The sequence below is a fragment of the Podarcis filfolensis genome (assembly GCF_964270895.1).
Source record: "Podarcis filfolensis genome assembly, chromosome: 6".
NCBI lineage: Eukaryota > Metazoa > Chordata > Lepidosauria > Squamata > Lacertidae > Podarcis > Podarcis filfolensis.
In genome coordinates this window covers 41,164,212-41,185,526 of record NC_139609.1, presented here as the reverse complement: position 1 = coordinate 41,185,526, position 21,315 = coordinate 41,164,212, and the positions used below count along the sequence as shown (strand labels likewise).

The window sequence follows — 21,315 nt, the reverse complement described above, 5'->3', positions numbered from 1 at the left end:
CAGAGTAAGAGCCGCTTACATTTGTGTAAGGGAGAGCCATAGAGCAGGCAGACACTGAGAAAGAGAGGCTGTCTCCCTTTCCCCACCTTGGCTTTTACACGCTGCGTGCAGCTCTTGCTGGCTTCCGAGCTGCCTCCCTTCTCCCACCTCGCCAAAAAGCCATAGAGGAGGCAGACAGGAGAAAGAGAGGCTGTCTCCCTTTCCCCACCTTGGCTTTTACACACTGCGTGCAGCTCTTGCTGGCTTCCGAGCTGCCTCCCTTCTCCCACCTCGCCAAAAAGCCATAGAGCAGGCAGGCAGGAGGAAGAGAGGCTGTCTCCCGACACTCAGCTGTTGCTCAGCTGTTGCCGGCTTCTCAGCCAGCCAAGCGGAGGAAGAGAGGCTGCCGAACAGCCAGCAAGAGCGGTTCCTCCTGCCTGCATTCGCTCCATAACACGCACACACATTTCCCTTTACCTTTTAGACGAAAAAAACTGAGTGTAATGGTGCGAAAAGTACGGTAAATTATAAGGAGTTTCCTCTCAGGTTCCAGTAATAGAAGAACTAACTTCTCACAAGAGGGCACTCCTGCTAAAAAGAATTGTTCTTCTTCTGCTTCACTGGGCAAATTGAAGTGGCTACCTGAGGCAGCAGAGGCAGCAATAAGATGTTGGAGGACAGAGCCACAGGGCTTGGCCTGCATCTCATAAAGTCACATCTACACAATATATTTAAAACAGTTTTATGCCACTTTAATAGTAATGGCTCCCTAATAATAATAATAATAATAATAATAATAATAATAATGGCTCTGTAATTTGTTAAGGGTGCTAGGAGAGCTACAAAGTGGTATAGGCTGCTTTAACTGTATGGTGTGGGTGTGAGCTGCTCATAGGTTTGGTATAAGGCACTGGGTTGTATCCAAAGTAGTGCTAAGCGACTCATTCCACCAACAAAAGGATTTCTGCTTGTGCAATGGAACTTTCCTCCCTCTCCACCTCTGTGTCTCCTCTAAATCTATTCTTACGGGTTCCCCAAGCTCTCTGTAGCAGACTTCATGAGGATGCAGGGTAAACAGGGGGAGGAGAAAGGATGGGAAGTACCACTGTGCAAGTGTAAATTCATGAATTAATGGAATAAATGCATGGAGTACATTCCATTGTCCCCTCACCACCACTGAAGCAGCATTCCAGTCTGGCCAGCACCTTTAAATGGAATGGGAGAGGCTGCCATTTTTTCTAACACTTCAGGCAGCAATCTGTCTTGAGCTGGCTTTATATAGCAGAGCCACTCTGTGTTCCTTCCCCCATACAGCAAGATAACAAGCTATTATTTGAAGGTGGAGAAATGCGCAGTCATGGGAGTGAGGCAAAAGCGATTCTATAAATATTTGGAAATTTTTATTCTCCACAACTGTTACTTTTTGCCATCTCTGAATTCTTTTTAAAGTAAGAAATGAACCTGTGTTGGCATTGTTCCAGTATAGTACATGTAGGAGGGAGTAAATAAATACAAGAAAAACATAAAACAGAGTAGGGCCTGAAACACACACTACTATTCTGAGTATTATAAACAGGGACATGTTTCTATGAATGTGGAGAACAGGGAGAAATCATATTTAATATCTATGTGGACTGCCTGCCATCCATCTGCTTTGGCAGGTGCATTATTTCTAGTTCCAGGGCTCATCGTGATGAATTCTGGTTCTTGTTTTCCTTTTGTTGTTGCTCCTGGGACACACACACACCCTGCAAAAGAAATTTGCTGTACCCAACCAACTAGCATTCCTAATGCAAAAAAGGCTCGAGTTGGAACACTCCATCCTGAATTCAAACCTTTTACTTTCCATTCAACTCAGTTGGAAAACACAACAACAAACAAGTCTTCAAGGTATTTTAGAACAGATTTCTTAAACAATGTTGACTTCTCCAATCTGGTAAAGGAAATCCAATTTGTATTTAGATTCTAAAAGCATGGCTCATATCTGAAAAAAAGTATTTAATGTCTGTAGTAGCCATATACCTGGGGTCCTCAACATAGCGCCCATGGGCACCATAGCACCTGCAGAAAACCCTCTTGGCATCTGCAAAAACCTCCTGCCACTCCTAATTTCTTCTGGGAGACTGCCTTCTTTTGTTATTTCACCTGTTTCTTTTCTGAAGCAGGTCTATTGTGGTGCCCATGGATGGTGCTTCTTGGATTTCCAGATCTACCCCAGCACCAAAACCACTGGGAACCCTACTGTAAACAATACCTTTCGCTGCAAATCTGTGGGGCTGCACATGTTTCTAATCACCACCAGCACTCCCAAAAAATGGACTGTGTGTGCATTTATAGGGCTGTAAACTGGCTGAATAATTTCTAGATCTATAGCCCTGTTAGCTGCCTACCAAGTAGGTTCCCCCCCTCCCCCACAAAAAAAACTAACTTTAGTGATTGGCCATGGAATAAATCATCACTTGAGCAGCAGCAACATAATTGGATTGGAATAAAAAGGATGTGCAAGAGGAACATATGGGTTGTAAACATCAATTTACTATTGATGTTGTAATCTTGAATAAAGCACAAGTGACAGAAGTCCCACTGAGTTCAATGGGACTTAGTCCCAGGTAAGTGTGCATAGGAGGATTGCAGTATAACTTCCTGCTGTGAAAGATATATTGTGCCTAATATGTGTTCCAAATGTTAATTCCTTGCCATGTTTTTGAGAGCTTGGTATATTAAAAGGATAGAACCTTGCTACATCCTATTCCTCAAAACAGATTACACTTCCATACACCCTTCCTGTTAAAATCATTGCAAATCAGTTTTTCAGCAAGTGATACAGTGCATCATTTTAGTGCCGGTGGGCTGACCCACATGTCCTATAACAGATCTGAAGTGGTTTTCAGGCACGGAATGATCTTTGATCATTCTTCCGCTTATCTTAAATTGGCTGCAAGACACCAATTTAACAAAGGAGAAATAATATAGCAGAAAACCGAGAGCAGCATGAAACGTCAACCGCAACCATCTGCTTTTCAACTTTCTTCAGAATGCTTTTAATTCTATTTGCTATTAGATGAGTATATGTGGCAGGGGGACAGGGAACCTGCAGCTCAACGGATGTTGCTGGGCTACATCTTCCATCATTCCTGACCACTAGCCATGCTGGCTGCAGCTGATGGAAATATTAGTCAGGTCGCTGAATGCCACCCTTTCCCCATCATTCTAAATATACAGCTCAGTGCGCAGATATAAAATGCTAGAAATTAATTTTCAAAAGGTTATTCTGATGTACACTTTGGATACTTTCTTTGTTTAACTTAATTTTGAATCCTTACAAACCAATCAACAGAACAGTAAGCAGAATACACAACCAATCTGAGGTCCTAAGCAACTTCCTTGTGTTTATAGACATTGAATAATAAACAGCAAATACATAAACAAATTTTCCAATGTGTATTATATAGCATTTTCTAGTGGCTTTCCTGAATGGGCAGCCCATACAGTTTGGGAGGGGTTAAAACAAGGTTCACTTCTTCTCCCCAACTGTTTTGTGGACAATTGCATGAAGAAAGGTGTTCCTAGCCAAATTACAGATAAATAGCTCTGAAATCACTTCAAAGGTCCCTGTTTCAGTTTGGAGTGCTTCACAGAGCCTGCTTGGCTTAGATATGCCTGGAGTCTGTCTGGAGCAGCCTGGAACAAGCTTCCATAAAATTTGCAGGACCATTGCTTTCCAGAGAAAATGTATTCTGTTATACATGCTGGGAGCTGGGGAAGTGCAGACAGAGACCTCAGTCGTGACCTCAGAAACTGGACATTCATACTCCCAAAAGCAACAAAATGAGGAGGAAATTTAGGTTGGTCCACTCATGGGGAGACTATACTTTTGACACCTCCTGCTAGGTTCTCCCAGCCTGAGAACAAAGCTGTCCCACCTTCCTCAGTGTGATGGCCTGGTATTCGGATTCAGATGCTGAACCTGAGGAATCCCAGCCTGCACAGAATCATAGAATCATAGAATCATAGAATCATAGAGTTGGAAGAGACCACAAGGGCCATCGAGTCCAACCCCCTGCCAAGCAGGAAACACCATCAGAGCACTCCTGACATATGGTTGTCAAGCCTCTGCTTAAAGACCTCCAAAGAAGGAGACTCCACCACACTCCTTGGCAGCAAATTCCACTGACGAACAGCTCTTACTGTCAGGAAGTTCTTCCTAATGTTTAGGTGGAATCTTCTTTCTTGTAGTTTGGATCCATTGCTCCGTGTCCGCTTCTCTGGAGCAGCAGAAAACAACCTTTCTCCCTCCTCTGTGTGACATCCTTTTATATATTTGAACATGGCTATCATATCACCCCTTAACCTCCTCTTCTCCAGGCTAAACATGCCCAGCTCCCTTAGCCGTTCCTCATAAGGCATCGTTTCCAGGCCTTTGACCATTTTAGTTGCCCTCCTCTGGACACGTTCCAGTTTGTCAATGTCCTTCTTGAACTGTGGTGCCCAGAACTGGACACAGTACTCCAGGTGAGGTCTGACCAGAGCAGAATACAGTGGCACTATTACTTCCCTTGATCTAGATGCTATACTCCTATTGATGCAGCCCAGAATTGCATTGGCTTTTTTAGCTGCCGCGTCACACTGTTGGCTCATGTCAAGTTTGTGGTCAACCAAGACTCCTAGATCCTTTTCACATGTAGTGCTCTCAAGCCAGGTGTCACCCATCTTGTATTTGTGCCTCTCATTTTTTTTGCCCAAGTGCAATACTTTACATTTCTCCCTGTTAAAATTCATCTTGTTTGTTTTGGCCCAGTTCTCTAATCTGTCAAGGTCGTTTTGAAGTGTGATCCTGTCCTCTGGGGTGTTAGCCACCCCTCCCAGTTTGGTGTCATCTGCAAATTTGATCAGGATGCCCTTGAGTCCATCATCCAAGTCGTTGATAAAGATGTTGAATAAGACCGGGCCCAAGACAGAACCCTGTGGCACCCCACTAGTCACTCTTCTCCAGGATGAAGAGGAACCATTGATGAGCACCCTTTGGGTTCGGTCAGTCAGCCAGTTACAAATCCACTGAGTGGTAGCATAGTCAAGACTGCATTTTACCAGCTTCTTTACAAGAATATCATGGGGCACCTTGTCAAATGCCTTGCTGAAATCAAGGTAGGCTACATCCACTGCATTCCCTTCATCTACCAGGCTTGTAATTCTGTCAAAAAACGAGATCAGGTTAGTCTGACATGACTTATTTTTCAGAAATCCATGCTGACTATTGGTGATCACAGCATTCCTTTCTAGGTGCTCACAGACTGTTTGCTTAATGATCTGCTCCAGAATCTTCCCTGGTATTGATGTCAGACTGACTGGGCGGTAATTATTTGGGTCCTCTCTTTTCCCCTTTTTGAAAATAGGGACAATATTTGCCCTCCTCCAGTCTGCCGGGACTTCGCCTGTTCTCCAGGAATTCTCAAAGATGACTGCCAGTGGTTCTGAAATCACATCTGCCAGTTCTTTTAATACTCTTGGATGCAGTTCATCTGGCCCTGGAGACTTGAATACATCTAGACTAGCCAAGTATTCTTGTACTATCTCCTTAGTTATTCTGGGCTGTGTTTCCTCTGCTGAATCATTTGCTCCAAATTCTTCAGGTCGGGCATTGTTTTCTTTATCGGAGAAGACTGAGGCAAAGAAGGCATTGAGGAGTTCAGCCCTTTCTGTGTCCCCTGTTTGCATTTCACCATCTTCTCCTCTGAGTGACCCCACTGTTTCTTTGTTCTTCCTTTTGCTACGAACATACCCATAAAAGCCTTTTTTGTTGCTTTTAACCTCTCTAGCAAGCCTGAGTTCATTCTGTGCTTTAGCTTTTCTGACTTTGTGTCTACACGTGCTGGCTATTTGTTTGAATTCCTCTTTGGTGGTTTCCCCCCTTTTCCATTTTTTGTACACATCCTTTTTTAATCTTAACTCAGTTAAAAGTTCTTTAGATAGCCACCCTGGCTTCTTTAGGCACCTTCCATGTTTCCGTCTCATTGGTATTGCCTGAAGTTGTGCTTTTACTATCTCCCTCTTAACAAACTCCCAGCCATCATGAACTCCCTTTCCTTTTAGTATTACTGTCCATGGGATCTCACCAAGCACTTCCCTAAGTTTTATGAAGTCGGCTTTCTTAAAGTCGAGAAATTGAGTCCTAGTATGCTTGGCTGCTCCTTTCCGCTCCTTTCCCCTGCCTCCAGAACCAGCTGAGCCGGGGTTGGGGCATCACCCTGAAGGGTCCTCACCTGTGCTGGATCCTCAGGGGCAGGCACCAGCTGAGTCTGCACTGACTCCTGAGGCGATGGAGGACCCACTGCCTGCAGGTGCTCCACTCTCAGCCCCCTCAGAGGAAGCTGGGGTTGCCTCTGGGTCCGGTAACCCTCCAACCTCTCCTGAGCTGCAGAGGCTCAGGGCAGAGAGGTGGAGGGAACTTAGTTCCCGCAGGAGGAGTGCTCGCCTCCAGGCCAGGAGAGGCAAGTTACCTGAGGATTGGGGCCGCCCTATGCCTCGGGGCAGATAAAAGCCAGCCAGCCCCAGTCCCAAGTTGCGGGAGCAACGTTGATGGTTGTCAGTTCCTGCCTGAACCCTGCCCTGCACCCAGCTTCGACTTTTACGGACTGCCTTCATATTGCTTCATCAACCACGGACGGGACTTGGAACTTGCCTCTTGTTTAACCCCCGGGACCAGCACACTCAGCTCAGAGGACAAGTCCTGAAATAACCTCCCCATCCTTTTCCCAGCATAGAAGTTTACACTGGCAGAATCAAAGGGCCCTTTAAATAAACTTGGCCATTTCTGCAAACAGGTGGGGCCACTTGCTGGATAGACCATGCAAACCCTACATAAGGCCTCAGGTGTTCCTAGCTTTCGGCAGTGACATTAAGAAGAATTTAATGTAGCTTTGTCAGCACACACTTGCCTGATAGAATAATATCTCCTAAAGCTCAGCCAGCAGGGACAGCTAGGAGCTGCCCAAGGTCTTGACCTGCTTAGAGAGACTGTACTTTGATTGGACTTGACCTGTTCATTGCTTCCACATTCCCTGCAAGTCCTGAGCCCCAGCAGAACAGCATAGCCTCTTTGAGCTCACCACAGAAAGATGACAAATCGTGATAACATCCCATATCCTACAGCCATAACAACACCTTCGTTTTCCCATTCTGATTAAAATGTATGCTTAGACCAAGTTGTGGATTTCAACAGGCTCTCACATATATTAAGACTGCTAGTGAGCAAACAAGGTAGGACTTAACATGGTGAAGAAAATCCGAAGCTTAATCTGCTCTGTGTGGGTGTATATAGTGTAATGGTGCCCACTAATGCTGCTGTCAGTTTATTTATTTGCTCTAACTGCCCACACTTCTAAAGAAGCTAGATTTATTTATATTTTGGGATGCATCTTGGCCTACCTCCAAAAGCACATTTTGCAGATGAAATCCCATCAAATCTGTTCACACTCCTGTTAGTCAGTGACAAAGATGAATGCTTATTTTGGGGCTGCGTTGGATGCTCTTTTCTTCACTTTTACACAGGAAATTTGTTTAGTCATCCACCATCGTGTCAGGGCTCCAGTCACTGTATATTAAAAATATACACAGATCAATTCAGCTTCCTTTAAAAAAAAAAAGAAGCATGTTTATTTTATTTAGTACTAAAACCTTCTCAACTCAGCTAAAAAAATGTGGCCAACTTCCAATGGTGTCTGCTTGCTTGTGCAACAGGGCTTTCAATTTCTTTTCTTCCCCATCCAAGTCCCTCACCCCAAAATCTCCTCCAAAGGGCCCCTCAACCCCCTGGATCAGATTTTGGGAGGTAAGCAGGGGGCTGTAAGAAGGGGGAGAAATAGAAATTTTGTTGCATAATCAGCTGCTTATTCATGCTACATTGGATCTTGTCCTATAAACTGTATAAAATGGGCAAAAAAGGAGAGGCTTAGTTCTCTGGAGGGGCTGCTATAGGTCTGTCCACAAGAGCCCACCTCCTCCTTCTGTAGGTTGGTGTTAGAATATGAGAAAGTTGACACTTGTGTATCTCAGCCTCATTTCATTCATTCATAGCCTGCTTTTCTACCACCAGGGTAAACCACCAGGTAATCAAAAACAAAAACCACCACCCACTCATAAGGTGAAAATTGGCCTCCTATATGCAGCCCTCTAGTATAAATCACCACTTGGAATCTGTAAAATGGAGTATGCAAACATTTCATGCGTCAGATTGGTGGTCACATGAGGACAAAACTCTCCCAAGAGTAGACAAAGGCAATTTGGGGGCAATTTGGACACAGTTTCTATTACATGTTCTATTAATGTTACAAACATTAGTAAATTCCATTAGAAAGCATCAGTAAATCCCTCCGCAGCAGCATTCCACTGATGCAAAAATAAAAATAAAAATTACTCCTGAAAGAAGCAAAATGCTCATCAGAGCATGAGATAGCTATCTCTTACGGCAGCTTCCTCCATTGCTATGTTTTCTATCAGAGGACAGACATCCTTCATGTGAAGTGACAGTACGGTCATCATAACTCAGCAACTGGAATTGCTCCAGCTTCTAGTCACTCTCCCACTTCCCACCCAATTGTCAATCAACAATGCAAACCACAGCGTGGGTAATCTGTGCTGTCAATCATGGCCAAGAGAATCCGAAAGCAAGAGGCAGTCCCTTCTGAGTCGGGACTGCTGCACAGTATATATCTTTAGCTGACACAGGGAGAACTAGATTTCTGCGATAGAAATATGCAGATTCCTGGGCAATCAAAAAATTCTTCAGGGCTGAATTTAAATATTAGGAAAGTAAAGACTTTGACACATTAGATGTTTCATGGATAAAGTATTGCAGAATATGTACTCTGTCCTTTTCAAAGACAGGGTGTTGATGGCAGTGGGTGGGGTGCTAAGATAGATGTCCCACAATAGTGGAGGCTTTTCATAAATGATCGAATGCATAATGCTTTAGTTACCTTATATTGGGTTTGTCAGGGGGGAAACTGAGCTGTCATCTATGCCATTGCAAAATTAGTTTATTAGTATTATTAGAACTTATAACATGTTTATTTTTTAATTTTTTGCAGCACACAAGCATTTAAATTATTTAGAAAAAAAATCTTTTTTGTCCTCTCCTTTCCTTAAAATTCACTTTTGATATACAGTTAGTATTTTGAATACATTTTGTATTGTGTGTTTTAAACAAGAAACAAATTCACAGTGACTCTTGCTCTGCAGTAATGCAAACAATCCTTTGACTGCAGTGATTTGAACTCAAAATGTTTTGGCAGAAATTCAGCTTTTCCATGAACTTGTAAAATAACCCACACTCGCTTTCACAAGAGTAGAAAAATTAAGCCAACTTTAATGATGCTACTTATAAACCGTAACAGGGATATTGTGAGGCTTAACGTCTGTAAAGTACTTTGCCATCTTCATCCAGAAGGTACTATAAAGTCTGAAACTCTATGAATAATAATAGAACAATGGCATTTGAAACATGAAGCAACCAACCAAATATCATGAACGTCCTACAGAGAATGTAAAATTCATTGTGGCATCTATACTGAAACTGGGTGTGAAAAAGACAGCCATCGATCACAGTGACACCTGAAGGAGCTAAAGGAACTTTTTACTATGTCTCTATAATGAAATACCTTGATGGTTCAAGATCCTGTCTGAAGAAGTATAAAAACAGTCTTGGAAGAGGTATGGGCAGTGTCAAATAGCATTGAAAAGAAGCGGAATAAGTGACTAACAAACCTCTTGCTAAGATTTCTACATCCTCAACTCTCCTCTGTTATGGGGTGGGTATCCTAGATCCAACAGCAGAGAACAGGTGTGGCTGCAAGCCCTGTCCTCTGGCAGAAGAGCAGGCAGGAGACACTGAATTTGGGGGGTGCAAAAAGTCAAAAGTGTAAAATCATGCACTTGGAAACCAAAGAAGCTTTTAAATGCTTGGTGTTCTGTTACGTTTTTTATATATTCTATTGAAAGCTGCCCAGAGTGGCTAGTCAGATGGGTGTGGTACAAAGAAAAGATCATGATGGTGATGATGATGATGAAGAAGAAGAAGAAGAAGAAGAAGAAGAAGAAGAAGAAGAAAATGTTGTCAGATGATAACTTGTTGCCTGGAATCAACAAAGAAGAGCAGGAGATCTTGTGATTTTGGTCAATCACTTGGTGTCTATAACTTGGTGTCTATAACGTACACATTTTAAAGTGCTCACCCCGGACTCCATTCCAATTTTTGGAACACCTGGTCACACCAGAGTCCCAGTCATGCATACGTCTATGTGTAAGTAGCTACTGACATGTTGGCTTCTTCACTGTAGTGGCGTGGCTGCCCAGAGGTGGAGCTAGCAGCATGCCCGAAGTATGTCCCTACTTCCGAGCAATTGTGTAATGGGGGTAATTATAATTACACAATGATGAGGGCTAAGGCTGGGTCATTTTGCAGAAACAGGCTTTTTTTGCAAGTGTTAATATGCAACTGATTTAAAATGCTTTGTTATGCTAATTCATTCATGCAGACATGTTACATTGTTTCAGTATTCTATTTTATTGAGTTCCCTTAAAAAGAGAGAACATATCCTCAATTAACAGCATTTTTTTTTAATAAAAAGGTTTGTCTGATTCTGATTTTTCTTTTGTCCTTTGTTTCCTTAAACTTGCATTCCAGGCAGCAAATCTTATCAAGGCTCACACAGTGCTCAGATTAAAGAATCATTTATGACATAGATCATGTAGTGACCTAGATTTCAAGTCTGCACACCTGCAATGTGCTCGGGGAAATGTTACAGCTACTACACAGATTTCACATTGGGTGGGTGGAGATTATGTGATACTGCTGGACGTAGCATGAACATTGTAAGGGTGTTGTAAAATACTGCATGCAAAACATCTTTCCAGGATTTAGTCTCTAGAAATAAGGTGCAAATGACTTAAGTTTATATCACAGTAGGGAAGACAGAGAGCTGTCTTAAACTAACTCAGACAATTTTGCCCAGTGGTGTTTGCTCTTGGGGGCAGGGGGTGTATCCTGAATCCCAGGAAGAGGGTGTTCTTTGTTCTCCTACCTGAGAAAGGGGCAATCAAAATGATCAATGGGTGGAAGAAGCGTCTTTATGAGGGAAAGTTACAATGTTTCAGTATGGGGGGGTTGGTTTTTCAAAAAGGCAAGAGATGGGAAACATGATAGAGGTGTATTAAATGATGGGTGGTTTAGAGACCTCTTGTATTCTGAGAGAGGTAGAAAAACTCCACCTAGCTCACCTTTGGTTGACACTGTATTAGTGCATCACTCTGTTGGTGCCAATTTTCCCCTTGCAGCCACTAAATTTGTGGGTGGGCAAAAATGAAACGCCCTGAAAATGTTGTGTTCCAAGGGTCAGAAGAGGCTGAACTGGCCAGGTGACAGCATTGGGCTTGATCCAGGCCCAGTTACTGCACCAGCTCCAGGTTGCCCTTTTCTACATGCATATTCCATTCGGCCCTGCCAGACAGTGGCCAGAGGATTGTACTCTAAAACCTCAGTGTTGCATTTTGTAGACAAGCAGCAATGCAGGTGTTTCCCCAGTTTCTCTTGGATTTTTAAAATGGTTGGATTTGGACCTTAAAAATGCAGCTAAATGTGTTCCACACCAGAGGGAATTGTAAGCAAGCAAACACATTTTTATATATTGTACAAAATAAAAATGCACAGACACAATATAGTAGCCTGGGAAGTAATGGAAAAACAAAAAATTCCAATACCATAGTAAGAAGTTGTTTGGGGAGAAATCAGAATGAATTTATTGAAAAGGAGTATGTTTTCCCAAGACGTTTCTGATAAACCCAAATCTGAGCAATATGTGTTGCCTATTATTATATGGGATTTGCAAGAACAAAAGATCTAGTCACTAAAAAAGGTTAGTTTCAGTGCAGATTGTCAGAGACAGAGATTTATGAGGGCAAGATGGGGAAAAGACTGAAAGGTTTAGTAGAAATATTTCATAAGAAAGAGGAGTTTTTGTTCTTATTCATTGACTCAATTATAGAAATGAATTCTCGGTGGAAACTTTGTCAAGCCTCAACCAGTGTGGCAGCACTATATTAAAATGTATTATTGGCATTCCAGTTGAGAGGCAAGTGAAGCATATATATATATATATATATATATATATATATATATATATACACACACACACACACACACACACACTCACACATATACAGAGAGAGAGAGAGAGAGAGAGAGAGAGAGAGAGTCATACGTCGGGTTACAGATGCTTCAGGTCGCGTTTTTTTTTTCAGGTTACGGACCGCAGAAACCTGGAAGTACCTGGATGGGTTACTTCCGGGTTTCAGCGGTCGTGCATGCGCAGAAGCACTAAATCGTGCTTTGTGCATGTGCAGAAGCACCGAATCGCAACCTGCGCGTGCACAGACGTGCCGCTGTGGGTTGCGGACACTGCGGGTTGCAAACGTGCATCCCACACGGATCGCATTCGCAACCCGAGCATCCACTGTATAGGCAAAAAAAAGGGTTTAAAACACACACATGGCACACACTCTCTATAGCTACTCTCAAAGCTACAGATAAGCTTGTAAACTCTTATTTTGAGTTGATACTTTGCTTTTTACCTTTAATTGCTTTTTTAAAAATCCAGATGATGTAAGGCCCTATTATATTCATTTTCTTTTGGTCAATTATTTTTATTTTACCCCCCTTTAAATGGTTAGTTAATGCGGTAATGATATAATAAAAACAAGAAAATGTGATTTGACAAGAACATGATTTAAAACAGTAAGAAAATATATGCATATTCTAGAAAAGCAATGCAGGTGCAATGCAGGTCAAATAGATAAATAACAACAGCTCAAAACAGGGGTGGCAAATTTCTTGCCCAAAATTCTTGGGGCACCTAGGACATTTTTAAGCCTGCTTTTAAGTTTGGCTCAGATCCATTAGATCTGCCCCAGCCACTCTGGGTGGCTTCCAACAATATAACATGATGAAACATCAAACATAAAAAAAACACACTTGCCAATACAGGACTGCCTTCAGATGTCTTCTAAAAGTTTTGTAGTTCTTTATCCCCTTGACATCTGATGGGAGGCCGTTCCATGAGGAGGGTTGCCCCTGCCAAAAAGTGTAGAGAATTTGTGTAGATAGTTATACGAATTCATGCAAAGGAATCATTGTATTAGCTGATGTGAAAGAGAAATGCAAAAGGGCACCATTTCTTCTTCAGCCCAGATTGTACCACACATATGTAGCAAATGGCTCCTCAGAAGCATTGTGAGAACAATGACATGAAGACTGGAGAAGAATGCCCACCATGGCGAGGTGCCCACTTCATTCCTGAGGTGCACACATGTACTGCACAACTGCATCACTTTGGCTCTCAAGGTAAATATGCACTGAGCATAGGCAAGGGCCTGCATCAGGATGAGTTCCATACTTGAGGTGCATAGGCTAGAGGGCTCTGAATTGTGCTCATAGATTAGCTATTCACTACATGCACAGTCAAATGCAGCCCAAGAGAGAAAGTGGAGTGCTTGGCTATGTCCTTCATCCAGCGAGAACACCATCTGTCCATGTACCTCCACAAACACATTATATCAAGAAACCAGGTGATTTGTGATGAGCTGTGCACATAATCTCCACCTTCTCTCTTGCCCATAGGTTTTTGAGCTATTTCATTTCAAGGTCATCTGATCTTATGCCTCAATTTGTAAAATAACTAAATAGAATTCAAATGCTTTGAAAAAGCACTTGTTCTTTTCCATGTACTGAATAAAGTCCCAGTTTAGCTCTTACCTTCAGGTGGTGTTTTTCTCCTCCAAAAGCATATCCCACCCCACCCTGAATCACTAGCCAGAGGAAGGAGGAGGACGTAGGGGAAGGGAGTTTGCATCATCACTTTCCCTTCTCAGGTGGTGACAACGTCTAATATGAACAAGCCCTTGGAGAAATTCACAAATGTATTCTTTAGTGTTCAAGGTAATTGCTTGGTTTTGTTGCTGGAGAGCTGTTATACGTTAACGTGCTCTGCTGGCTGGGGTTCTCATCCCACAAATTAAAACACTCATTTACAACCAAGCAGCATTTGTAACGGAATAAGATTGGAATGTTCCTCAAGTGCAATGGAGTTAAGCAGTCTAAGGGATTCCTGAGACAGGATTTTGATTATGCAAGGAAGAAAGAAATTCGATGCTTTCTTGATTTCTTATTGCCCTTTCTAATTTCTCCCCGTAAAATGCATTGTCTGTTAAATGCTGCGGTAATATCTGTATCTCTGGCATAAGAAAAGAGGGTTCCAAGGGAGCTGGTTTTACTATGAGTAGTTTTGAATTGGGAGACTCCTTGCTATTTAATGATAATGAAAGGTAATTATTTCACACATGGCAGTGAAAGAAATTCTTCAGTTGCTTTATAAGACAGCGATGACGTATGGCCGTATTCACACTAACGCAACTAGGACACAACTTCATGTTCACTTAGGCTGCATATACACCACACTTCCAATGCACACCGAAAGCACATTGTTTTCCCTCAAATAATCCTGAGAACTGTTGTTTACAAAGCTACAATTCCCAGCATCCTTACCAAACTACAGCTTCCAGGTTGCTTTGGAGGAAAATAATGTGCTTAAAATGTATGGTGTATACATCAGCTCTGTTGTCCTCAACCTTTTCTCGGACATACTTGTACAGCAAGATGGTATAGCACCCTGCCCATCTGCATCCAAAATTTGTCTTGCTATACTACCTGCCCTGCATTAACCTATCCATATTTTGGTGCTCACAAAAGGATGTCATATATTGATCCACATTACTAGCACATATCATGGTCTTATTTCTGAGAACAGATGAATGGCATGTGTCAGTCAGTGGTGCTCAGGCAGTTTCTCCTTCCTGCCCTTGTGGAAACAGCTTAGCATGCCACACCCAACTCCACATGTTGTACCAGCTAGCAAGTGCAGAGGCGTTCCTTTGTAGATGCTGCTGCTGTCACTACTTAGAGTATATCTCAGGTGCCCATGGCCTGTCAACCTCACCGACACCAGAAAAAGACATTGATATCATAATGAGAGAGTACAGTAATTGGCACATCTGCAGGAGGAGAAAGAGGAAGCAGGACAGGCTTATACAACATCAGCTGCACCGTCCTCAGATCCAAGATGGTAGATGAAGAGGGGGAAAGAGCAGACAGTGTTGAGCTTACCCTTATTTTGTACTACAGGCTGATCCAGCAATCATTATTGACATAGTGGAGAAATTCCACGGAGCTTTCCAGGCTCAGTTCCTTCTATCAGGAACTGCACATGCTGAGATCAAAACAGTGATGTAGTGGTGACTGCATCACAGTGGTGAAGGCAACTTCAGAGATAAATGAGCTCTAATCAAGGGACACCTGGTACTAAAGACAACCCCCATAGGTCTACCCAAGAGAAACATATTGAGAGCTATTGTTCTAGCGATTTTCAGGCAAGTACACCCAGCTCCACCTTTTCCTATTTTAGGCAACTACAGACAGATCCTCAATTTCCTGTTCATTAGGTAAGCTACCAGATACACTTAGTGCCACCTTTACGTCCTGACAAAGCCTCTACTTCCGAGTATAGTTATGATCCTGGAGCCTCCTTACAGCCAAACAAGCACTCCCACCAGATCCAGCTTTGACTCCTGGGGCCAGAGGTGAAATTGACACGCCTGTATTTATGGTAAAATATATGAGCTTGTGCTGGGTGACTGGGTAAGTCAGCCTGCTTAATGAGTTCTTCAGGTGTGCTGGGGCTTTTTTTTTCAGGTTTCCAAGCCCTGTCCTCAAGTGAGATTCCTGCGGAGTCTAAATCAGACTTGTTTCTAACAAGAACATTCTGGAAATGTGTTGCATCCATAAGTCACTGTCATGGCTGTCAGGTAACTCGGCCCATAACTGCAAAGACCTCCCTCCTTAGGCAAGAGCTGTCCAGCTCTAGGGAGCCTCCTTGCCTGAGAAGGGACAGCAGAGAGCCATTGGATGTGGGGGCTGCCAGTAGACCCAGTCAGTGCCTTCAAAGTCCTGCATTCTCAAAGATATTTGAGATCCACTGAAAGTGCAGATCATGTCAGCCAGCCAGATGCACACTTTTAAAGCCCCTCCTCCTCAGGTAGAAGGCTACCCAGAACAGAAAAACATTCCATTATCTATGATTTAACTTCCTTATTTTCCTCATTCAAATGAGCTTACAGGCCAAGAGGTTGCTACCTGAGCACTCTAGGGTCAGTTCCTTCTCATTGCATGCTTGGGCCCTAAACTTCTCACTCATTACCTTTCCCCCTACTCAGCATGAAATAGGTTGGTAGAAGGATAAACTTTCACAAAAGAGTGAGGGGCTTGGGAATCAATACGTAACCTTCATGGTCACATTCTCTCCTCCATCCACTTGGCACATAGTCCTGCCTTGATTCCATATATTACATTCTCTCCTAGGATGGCCATGTGTCCTTCTGCACATGAAAAAGTCCTCTATTGGAAGGTCTCTCTGGTCCAAGTCTGGTTCAAAGAAACACAAGAAGGGAGGGGAGGGGCCTTGAAGTTGCCAGTCAACAGTTAGTACCTGGCAATCAAGCATACACAGGAGGTCACCTGTTAAGACGTATTGTATTTCCATTTCAGTTAAGGCAATCTTTTCTACATTTACATCTATACTTATAAATCAACACAAGCAGATGGGATGCAAATCTGTGCTCTCCTTTTTACTCTCTTTTGGCAACATCGCCCTGATCTTTCCCTTTCCCTAACACGATCCTTAACAGAGCACAGGAAACACAAGAAAGAAATGCTATCTTCTCTAGATCCAGAGCCATTTTGTCTGCACCAGGCATCAAAAATTATAACTCCCGGAGGTGCATTTGTTAGGGCAGACATTGGAAGTGTCTTCGGCATACAAACACGGACAAGACTGGAATGTGGCTGGTGTGCAAAAATAGCAAAGGGTATAATTAGCAAGACTTGAGCTGAATTAGATTTTCGCTACACTTCTGCTTTCAGCTGATTGAATTAATGGAGATGATGTTTCACAAAGTTTGCATAGAAAGAAGTGCCACTGTGGAGAAAATCAAGTGGGGGCTCTGGGGATGGGAAAAAGCACAGGAAATATCTAATAACCCCCCAGCCCACTCCCACTGCCAAGCAATATAAGGCCTTGCTAACATTTGGAAGCATGGATTTTAGAACACTAACTTTGAACATGACTTGTTGGTCGAAAGTCAGTTTTCCAGGGTTTCTAGTTATCACATTTACACATACATCCCACACACTGTATGAAGTTTATGTAATTCTATGTTAGTAGTATCCAGCCATCTACCCTTTGCCAAGATGGCTTTAAATATCCATCCATGGCTAGACACTGCTATGGTCTAAGAACTAATGTAATAAAAGTTGTTCACACAGCTAGGCTGAAGTCAGTCATTCAGTGCAAGAGCATAGAAAAATACAATGTTAAGACTTCAGTAATCTAGTCAATGCTTTTGAATTATGGTGCTGCAGGAGCCTCTTGAGAGTCCCATGGACTGCAAGAAGATCAAACCTATCCATTCTTAAGGAAATCAGCCCTGAGTGCTCACTGGAAGGACAGATGCTGAAGCTGAGACTCCAATACTTTGGCCACCTCATGAGAAGAGAAGACTCCCTGGAAAAGAACCTGATGTTGGGAAAGATGGAGGGCACGAGGAGAAGGGGACAACAGAGGACGAGATGGTTGGATAGTGTTCTCGAAGCTACCAGCATGAGTTTGACCAAACTGTGGGAGGCAGTGGAAGACAGGAGTGCCTGGCGTGCTCTGGTCCATGGGGTCACGAAGAGTCGGATATGACTAAACGACTAAACAACAACAACAACAAATCTAGTCAAGTCCTTAACCCACAGTATCAAACAGACACTTGATCCAAAAGGTATATATGTACTTAATCAATAGGTACCATATTAAGTTTTCTATTTGTCTCTCATTGTTTCACCAACTCCTACAATCGTTCTTCCTGTGTCGTATTTACAGAAGATTTTCTTGGCCCTGAGATTTTAGGATAACAAATGTTGTGATGGTCCAGGAGAAACAGCTGGACAAATGCCAGGGTGAAAGGTAGGCCAGGATGTTTGTTTTGATGAACACCAAAATTAAAACAAGAGAGATTCTTGTGGCATCTTAGAAACTAAAACATTTCTCGTGGCATAAGCTTTTGGCTTGTTTTTCTTGCAATACACTAACATGGAAACCTCTCTGGAAATCAGGGCATTTCAGTACTACTCAGAGACAAGCCCCAAAGTGCTCAATGGGGCTTGCTGCCATAGTTTCAGACTATGTTCAGTTATGTTCCCGGGGCATCTATAGGACTCGTTATTGTGAGATATCTAAACACATACATACAAATGATCCAACAATATGCAACTCTTTCTTTTCTATTTACAGCTTGTGACTCATCAGGAGTAAGTCCCATTGTGTTCAACAAAGCTGATACTACTGGAGTATATTCAAGGGTGGCTTTTTAATATCCTGACTTTGCCATACCAAAAATCTCCTTTCTTTCCCTTAATGAACCCTGAAATGGCATTTCTGCATAGAACACAAAACAAGCCCCAGGGCAGACTATCACTCATGTTTTAAAGGCATCATTCAACCACGCATGACTACATAGGTATTTTGCTCAATATTAATTACCTGGAAGGGACAGGGGGGGAGACCAAAACTGTACACAACCCCAAAGCTTTATGCAAGTCTATCAGATTTTGTCCAGTGCAGGCTCCTTAGAATTTAAAGAGCAGAATCCTTACAATTTCTCTCACAGCATCTTCCTCACCTCAGTTTATGTGACCAGCATCTAATGAAACCTTTGTGTTAAGTATTTAATTGAAGCAGAACTAGGACCAGTAAATCCAGCAGCTCACTCACCCATTAGACTTATACCCTTGCTTTCTTTTTTTAAAAAAATTGAAACGAAAAAGGAATTGAGATGCTGCAAACATCCTGCACTAGAAGAATCTCCTTTTGTGAGATGTCAGCAGGAGACAATATATTCCGCTTGATAATTATGTACTTCTGCACAATCACGTAGCATTATATACAAAATCATCACACTGCAGAGATGAAAACAGCCTGAAATGCTAATTAGTTCCAAAATTAACAGTGATTTGATTTAATGTTGAATAAAGGTTTGCAGCGTTAATTTAGCTCAAAATGGTCACATGCTGGCGTTTTAAATAACTCAGCATGTCTTGTTCTGGATGCACAGAACTGCCATCTATTTTAAAAAAGTAACAGAACATGCTCTGTTTGACTGAGCACCCAAACTCAATGGCTAAATCATCCAGCAACACATACCCAGTGCCCCTTTAGAAGTATGGCTGGGAAACGTTGCAACGCCCCAGTCACCCTTAGGAAATATAGGCCATACTGGCGTTATGCAAAGTGGCAGAGGGAATAAACAATGAGGTAAGTCTGGTTATTAATTCAAGGCAGAGAAGCTGCCAGTTTGCAGATGTGGCACTATGAAGAGCACATTTCCAAGCTTTAGCCATAGTGGGCCCAGCAGATACACAGCCCCAACTGGAACACTGGTCCAGTCCTACTTAAGTGCATGTGTGTGTTTATATATTTACACATATACATATAAATACACACACACATTTTAATATGCAATGTGATTCCACTAAAGAATAAAACGTTGGTTCCAGAATAGAAGTTTCAATGAATCAGCTTCTGATTCTAAAAATAACAATTCATTTCAATTTATACATTTCTGATGCTAACAGTTCATAGACACTAATATATATATAAGCACTTAGGTGGCGATAGGCATATAGAATTTCCTGTTAGCCTTCAGGAAATTACTCTTTTCCTGTTCGTCTGAAACCTCAGCTAGAAACATGGCAGTCTCCCCCTAGGGATGCAGGGAAAAAATGTTAAGTGAATCAAACCAATTCACATCTCCTGGATTAATACATGTATCAGAATGCAATTATCGTTTGGATTTTGCACTTCCTTGAATTTTGCAACACAGTTCTCAGATCAGAAAAGTGCCAAAATGTATAAAATGCATATATTAGGGGGGAAATGCATTTATAAATATGTATAAGTTTTTATATGATATGCAATTTCTGTGCAGATTTCTGTAATGCAGCAACAGGATGATAGGACTTATTAATGAACAGATGCAGAATTGACATGGACCGGGCATTGACTGAACTGTACATCCCTTGTCTTACCCGGTGGAGAAGATGGGCTTTGGGGAAGTCAGCTATACTAGGGGGAAAGATATACTGATTTGAAAAACCATATTCAGTCCTATATAAGCTACAGAATCGGAGAAACATTTTTTCTCTGTGTCATTCTGGGATTTGGGCAGTAGAACTATATGAGTATCTCCCATGTGTGGTCTTATACACAAAATATAATCTGTTCATACTCATGAATATGGCCTAATGAACAATTCCTGGAAATCCCAGCCAGGTATTCCAGTTAAACAAATCCAATAACCATATTTTTTTTGCTTTTAAACAGAATACTAAAAATGTGTTGCACTTCTTTTTACTCTTCTGTAGGACAGAGCTCTATTCTTTCTGCAGTTTCTAACAGCGCAATCCTATACATACCTACTCAAAAGTAAGTCCCATTGAGTTCAATGGGGCTTCCTCCCAATCAAGCGAGTACAGTATATGATTGCAACCTTAGGTAAGTACATTCAGTCAGCTAACCAGTCCCTTGTTAAAAATGTCATCTTGAACATTGGATTAATGTCACAGCTGCAGAAATTCAAAAACTGAAATATTGTAAATAATATTTCCAGACATTGGTATAAAAACAAAAACACCATGTCAAGATATAATGGTTGGTGTTTTAATGGCAATGTATCTTATTTATTTATTTTTAAAAAAACTAGCTACAAAAAATATGTCTTTTCCCCTCTATTTATGTTAATTTGACATTTATTAATGTGCACAGAAATAAACCTATATTTGGCTCAATGCAGCAAATGTTGAAATTATGACAACAGAATTTAATGATAAATTGATATTTGCTGAGGTGAAAAACGAAATGCAAAACCGGTCTGTCATTTCCACTAGTCATCGTTGAGATTAAACAATCCCGCAGTTTTCTGGTTCAGTGAGTGTGGAGAAGGTGATATATATATATATATATATATATATATATATATATATCCAAGACAAGAAGCAGCCTGTGTCTGGCAAGCTCACACCACTCCATTTCCTGCAGCTTCAGCATTCCAAGAGCACTTGGACTGTGCTACACTTATTTTATTGTATAGTTCAGATGCACTTGGTCCAACCTCATCTGCATTTGCTTGGCTCGG

At 42.0% G+C, this 21,315-nt stretch overlaps 1 protein-coding gene across 1 annotated transcript in view; it reads right to left on the bottom strand.

The window, feature by feature from the left end:
- The window catches only part of DAB1 (DAB adaptor protein 1), a 639,464-nt gene that overhangs the window by 591,174 nt on the left and 26,975 nt on the right, over window positions 1-21,315 (bottom strand). The window contains exons 6-7 of the mRNA XM_083619364.1: window positions 13,004-13,102; window positions 7,405-7,570 (exon numbers count right to left, since the gene is read on the bottom strand). The gene's annotated coding sequence lies outside the window, so the exon portion shown is untranslated. The remainder of the gene's footprint in view (window positions 1-7,404; window positions 7,571-13,003; window positions 13,103-21,315) is intronic.